Below are 6448 nucleotides of genomic sequence, written 5' to 3'. Positions count from 1 at the left end.
TGTATTAGAATATAATAAAAACATGGATTTAAAATAATAAAAACAATTAAAAGTACTTATTTAATTTTCTATTTTTTTTTTATGTTTTAGTGTTTTAAAAATTATTTATAAACCCAAGTATATAAAAGCTACACTCAGCCCAACTATTTTCCAAGATATTAATCCTTAGCCATTGTGGAAATTAAAAAAGAAAATGGGGATGTCAAGAGTGAAAGTGGGATGCATTAATGGGCCAACACATAAGCCTACTGTAATTGGGCTTTAATAGACAGATAGAGGCAGTTTCTTCCTGCACCCCTACGTTTTTCTTCCTGCACCCCCACAATGTAATGCAAAGACAAAAGTATCCCTATTATTTTTTAAAAATTTCAAAATACACATAAGACCCACACTACTCTTTTTTCTTCCGGACAATGCAATTCGGTAATTTTACAGAATAGGAAATCCATATTTATTTTTTTGTATTTCAGATTGGAAAATCCATAAATCTTCTGGATTAGTGAATCCAGTAATCTTCTGGATTGGTGAATCCAGTAATCTTTCGGATCCATCAATCCGTAACAAAAATTAGACTTCTAGATTCAACAATCTAGAAATCAACAAGTTGCTTTCGAAACCTCCCTTTATTTGAAAAAGAACACGAATCACTTTGGGATTGATGAATCCATAGCACACTCCCGGATCCCAATATTCAGTAACCTAAAAAGCTCTAGTTTTTTTAAATAAAAGATAAATGTTAGTTTTGCGATTTACAAAATTGTCGGAGGGCAAGAATAAGAAGCCACAAATAAATTAAACAAGTAGTTGAAACTTCAAATAAAAACAGAGGATTTCTTCATGCATTCCCCGTAATTTAAAAAATATTGAAATTATTCATTTCTTATTATCTGAAATACAAATTTTGCATTTTTTAATGTGCAATTTGAATACAAATTTTGTATTTTCAGAATAAAAAATTAAAATTTTAATTATCGATTCTATAATCTAGGAAATTTTCAGATTTTACATTCTAAAATAAAAAAATATTTAATAAAAAATTTAAAGGATAATTTGGAGATTTTAAAAGTATGGAGTACAAGAAAAAAATACATGCAGGTTTTTCCTAAAAACAAACAATGTATAATGTAAGACAAAATGAATGTTTGTTTCTACATAAAAGTGAATTTTTCATGTGCAATGGTTGTTTGTTTTATTATTGTCAACTGCACACACTACAAAACAACACACTACAAAACATCTTGCTTGGATTATTCTATTTTTTGTGACAAAAGTGGTTTAAATGACCATACATTATTTGAAGCGTTCACAAATATTTATCATCACTAAATTTATGTTATATTGCATTATTTTAGTATTGCATAGTGAAAAAAAATGGAAAATCATTTTGAATAATGGACACTAAACATTTTGAATGTTTAGGTAATTCAAACAAAACAATAGATTAAATTAATAAGTGTTTTACTTAATCAAAAGGCAATCATTTAATCGATTATTTAGCACATCATAATCGATTAAACTTTTAAATATAATTGATTATGATTTTTGAGTTAATAAATTATTCATTGTGTTTTTTATTAAATTATTTATTTTTATTGTTGAAACTTGTTATTTAAATGTATTCATCAACCAAATTTCACATTTTGTGCTTTACATTGAAGTATTTATTTTATGATAAACATAATACAAATTATAATTAAATTTTTTTTTACGTAATAATATTAGCTATAAAAATTAATTTTCCCTATATTTTTTTATTAAAAATTTCTTTCACAAGTATATAAATACTACAAACATTTTTATATAAAATTTTATATTTATTTTAAAACTAAAACTTACCTAATTTTAGATAAAAGTATTTTTATAAGTAACTAAATTACAAAATTAAATATTTTTTACATTTCAATTAGATCAATCAAACTATATACAAACGTCCATATTATTTTCACTCACTTTTTCTACATCTAAATAACCAATATTTCCATTCACTTTCCTCTTATTTGCCTCTTATTTTCGCTCCCACCTCAACTAAACAAACCCGAATTCTTTTAACTATTTCAAATTAACCTTCTTTTACTATATTTGTATACATGATTTTAACTATCTTCTATCATTACTTTCAATTTATTTTCTGTCTCATTATACAAATTATATTTTAATACTTTTTATAGAAATATCAAGAATTAATAGTAAAATAATAATAATAATAATTAATTATTTTGACTTTATTTCTTTTATTTTTAATACTTTTTATTCAATTTTTTTCCTTTATCTGTAAACAAAAGATTGCAGAGGTCATGCTTTCAATATGTCTATATCCATTCATTATGAAATGAGAGGCACGCTCTAAGGACATTGCACGCGTTCTCAAAATGATGTGTACATCTCAAGCTTCTTCAAACTCCTACCAAGTGTTTTTTCTCATTAAAAATAAAAAAATCCTTTGATTATTTGCTACACTTCTTTTCTTTATTTATTTTTTTTAAAAATTTAATATTTATTTTTTGAATATATTTTTTTCAGCAATATTTTTTTGAATATATGTTTTCCAGTAATATTAAAAAAAGATTAAAAAAGCATATAACAATTAAATTTAACGGGTGTGTTTAATAAGTGAAAATTAGAGAAAAATGATGAGTAAATAAAGTTGAAGTGTTTGAGAGAGAAAACATTATACAAAAAATATTTTAAAATTAATAAGATTCACTATATTATTATTTTTATTTATTTTCCCTTATCTTTTTATTCATATACTCCTATTTCTTTTCTATAATTTTGGGAGCAGTTTATTTTGGACTATGAAATTTTCATGGTGGCATGGTAGTACAAGTTGAAGGATATTTGAAGGTATAATTACTAAGCAACCATACAAATGCGTAAAACTTAAGAAAAGTGGCAAAGCAAAATCAAGTATAACTCTTTCTTTGCACTCACTTCACATATAACTTTTACACCTTTAAAATGGAAATATTACCATTAATTAATGGTAGATGTGTTTAGATATTTTACTTGTGTACAATAGTATTTTATATTTATCTTAAAATACAATTTTAATCCCTTATTTTTATTTCATTTGTAATTTTGATTATTTCAAGATAGAGACCTTTTGTTTCTCTATTTTAAAAACTTTACAAATTTAGTCTAGTCCTTAGTTTTGATCTAAATTTTACAATGTTTTATTTCTTCTATTTTTCTTTAATTAAATCATAGACTCAATATATTTATTTAAGGTCAAGTCATCAAAAAAATATGTAATTAATTAAAATGAAAGAAATAAAAAATATAAAAAACTGAGGATCAAAATTATAAATGTTCCAAAATGAAAGGATTAAATATTTATATGTTAGAACTAGAGAAACAAATTTTTTATTTAAGTATATATATTTAATCAAATTAAGGAACTAAATTTTTATTTAAGTATATATATTTAGACTTTGGTTGAAACTTCTCAGTAGTTCTTTTTTGTGATTTATTAATATACTGATTATATTACGGAACTTAATCAGTTAGAAACAAATAAAAAAATTCAAAGAAAGATTAAAATATTACAATTTCGATTTTTTATTTTATTATTATTATTTTTTTTGCAGAACTTATATATTCAGGCAAGGGTTTTCAATTTCACATTAATTTTTCAAGATAATCTTTTAAAGTAGAAGTGAGAATGGTATAATCTTTTAAAGTAGAAGTGAGAATGGTAAAGACCCCTTATGAAGTTATCATATAACCACAAAGACGTGTTTTCAAGTCAGTCAAATTATAGATATTTTACTTTTAATATATATATATATATATATATATATATATTAAAATATAAATAAAAATCAAACATTTGTGATTATTAGGATGATAGACACACTGGTCAACCAATTTGCTTAGAATAGAACAATCAACCAGTTCACATATAATTTATTATTAAATATTTTAACATCTTAATTCACAATAAAAATTTATTTATTATATAAAAGAATTGTTAATAGCTGATTTTAATAGTTCTTTATTAAAAATTCAAAATTTAAAATTTAAATTAAAAATAAAAATCAATTTTACTATAGTTAAAAAAAACTTTAACCTGAAAAATTTATATCCTTCAATAATATAACATGAACTATTAGTAAAGTCGTAATAATAATTTTATTAGAGATAATCAACATTTGAATGTTCAAGTTTAATTTCTAGTGAGAAGAAAATTTTTACTTTCATCATTCAGCATGGTATCATTATTTTTTAAGGGAAATGATTTATTTTATCAAGTTATATATTTTTAAAATTTACTTCAAACTCTTATCCATCTATATCAATTATAAGAGTTTAAAGAAAGATAGAATTGTTTTAGTTTTCTTCAAGTTACGGCTTAATATTTTTAGACAATTAAAGTAATGTTTGATATATAATATTTTATTTATTTTAGTTTTTATTGATGATAAAAAAACAATATTTTATTTTAATTATTGTTATGGTTTCAGTATCGCTCCACTAACCAAACTTATGGTCAAACAAATATATAAAAATAAAAAAACATTAACTTCATATATATATAACCATACAATTTTTAACTTATCTAATATGTTTTAATCATCACAATGACTTTATTTTTCACTCAAACTTGTACATAAAATAACTCAAGCTAAATATGACTAGTCAACCCTCAAATTAAATTAAACTTAGTATAAACATAAACAATCACATGGCTAACAATTCCAATATTTCAAATTTATATAAATATCAATTAAACTTCACAAAATGCTCTACATATCTCTAGTATATTTAAATTACAATAATTTTATAAATATAACTTGTTAGTTTTCCTTGAAGTGATTTGTTTAGGAAAAAAACAAATTCAACACCAAAGATTTCCATGTTAAAGCTAAAAATCTTCAAATACTTTTAAACAATTTTGAAAAATCCAACCTATAAAATCAACATCTTCACATGCACTACAAGAAAAACATGAAATAGAAACCAATTTTATAGACAAAAAAATAATTAGTTGTTATAGTAACTAAAATAGAGACCATTTTAGAAACTTAAAAAAAAAAAAAGATTTCTAAATTAGTTTATATTATTGTTAAATGGTTTCTAAACTGGTATTTAATTAGCTACCAAAGTTTTAACTACCAATTATTTAGTTTCTAAATTTGGTAACAAAAATTTTGGTTGCTAATTAAATACCAATTAACAATAATAGAAACTAATTTAGAAATCAAAAAATTTTTTAGTATCTAAAATGGTCTCTAATTTAGTTACTATAACAACTAATTATTTTTTGTATCTAAAAATTAATTTTTATTTCATGATTTTCTTGTAGTGATATTATGTAGAAATCTCTAATTTTTAATTGATCTAGATAAAAATATATATAAAACACCTGCATAGTAAAAAGAGAAAAAAACTGAAACTTAAAAAGTGTGATTTGATAATAATAGATGATTAATAATCAGTTCATAAATTTAGAAAAATATATAGAAAGTTTAAATTTTTTTAAAGAAATAAAATTTATAATAAATAAATTACTTTAAACCTATCTATAATATTTAAAAAAAAATAAAGTATATGTTCTAAACTTAAATAAAGTGGATCTTATTTTTATTTTTTTATGCATGTAATGTCACTAGCTTCCAAAAACATAGCTAGAATTCTATGGTCATAATTGTAGACTACAAAAATAGAGAAAAACTTTATATTAGAAAGCCATTCAGTTAATGTCTTATCATCACTATCTACTTTAATTTTTTGTTTCTTGGTGCACAAAGCTTTCAACATATCAACTCACTAAATTGGTCCAATTTGTCACTCATCTTTCATAGACAAAAATGAGTTATCACTACATATCATATTTATAAGGACCATATAATTTGTAAACACTTTCATAAATAATTTTTTTCTAGTGGCAACTTTATATTTGTATATATTATCACTTATATGTTCCATTTATTATCATCATTATTATCTCTAGAAAACATCTACATCCATAATTATCTTCATTAAAAGTCTCAAGCATAATGTTAATGTTTTGGAAACTATAAGGATTGATGTTAACCCATCTATTGATTGATGGATATTACTCTATTATGAAAAAATATTTTAGAAATAGATTTTTCAATTAATTTAGCAAAATTTCAATTTGTTTAAGGATTAAATATGTTTATTTATATACTTTTACGTCTTAGTTAACTTTAAATTTATCTTTTTGAGTATTTGTATTAAAAAACTATTAAAATAATTTATTGTCAGTTTTTTTAATTTAATTGACGAATGAATTTTTAGTATAAATTAAAATATTAAAATATTTAATGTTAAGTTGGTAGTTATTAATGTAAATGTTGTAATATTATAATAGAGTTCATATTAAAAAAATTAATATATAAAAAAATAATGGGAAGTTACATATACTCAAAAGGTATAAAAATTATAAAAAACAAAAAATAATTTTGTAATATAGTATAGAAAA

The sequence above is a fragment of the Phaseolus vulgaris genome, chromosome 5, assembly GCF_000499845.2.
Source record: "Phaseolus vulgaris cultivar G19833 chromosome 5, P. vulgaris v2.0, whole genome shotgun sequence".
Classification (NCBI taxonomy): domain Eukaryota; kingdom Viridiplantae; phylum Streptophyta; class Magnoliopsida; order Fabales; family Fabaceae; genus Phaseolus; species Phaseolus vulgaris.
This window is presented reverse-complemented; position numbering follows the sequence as displayed.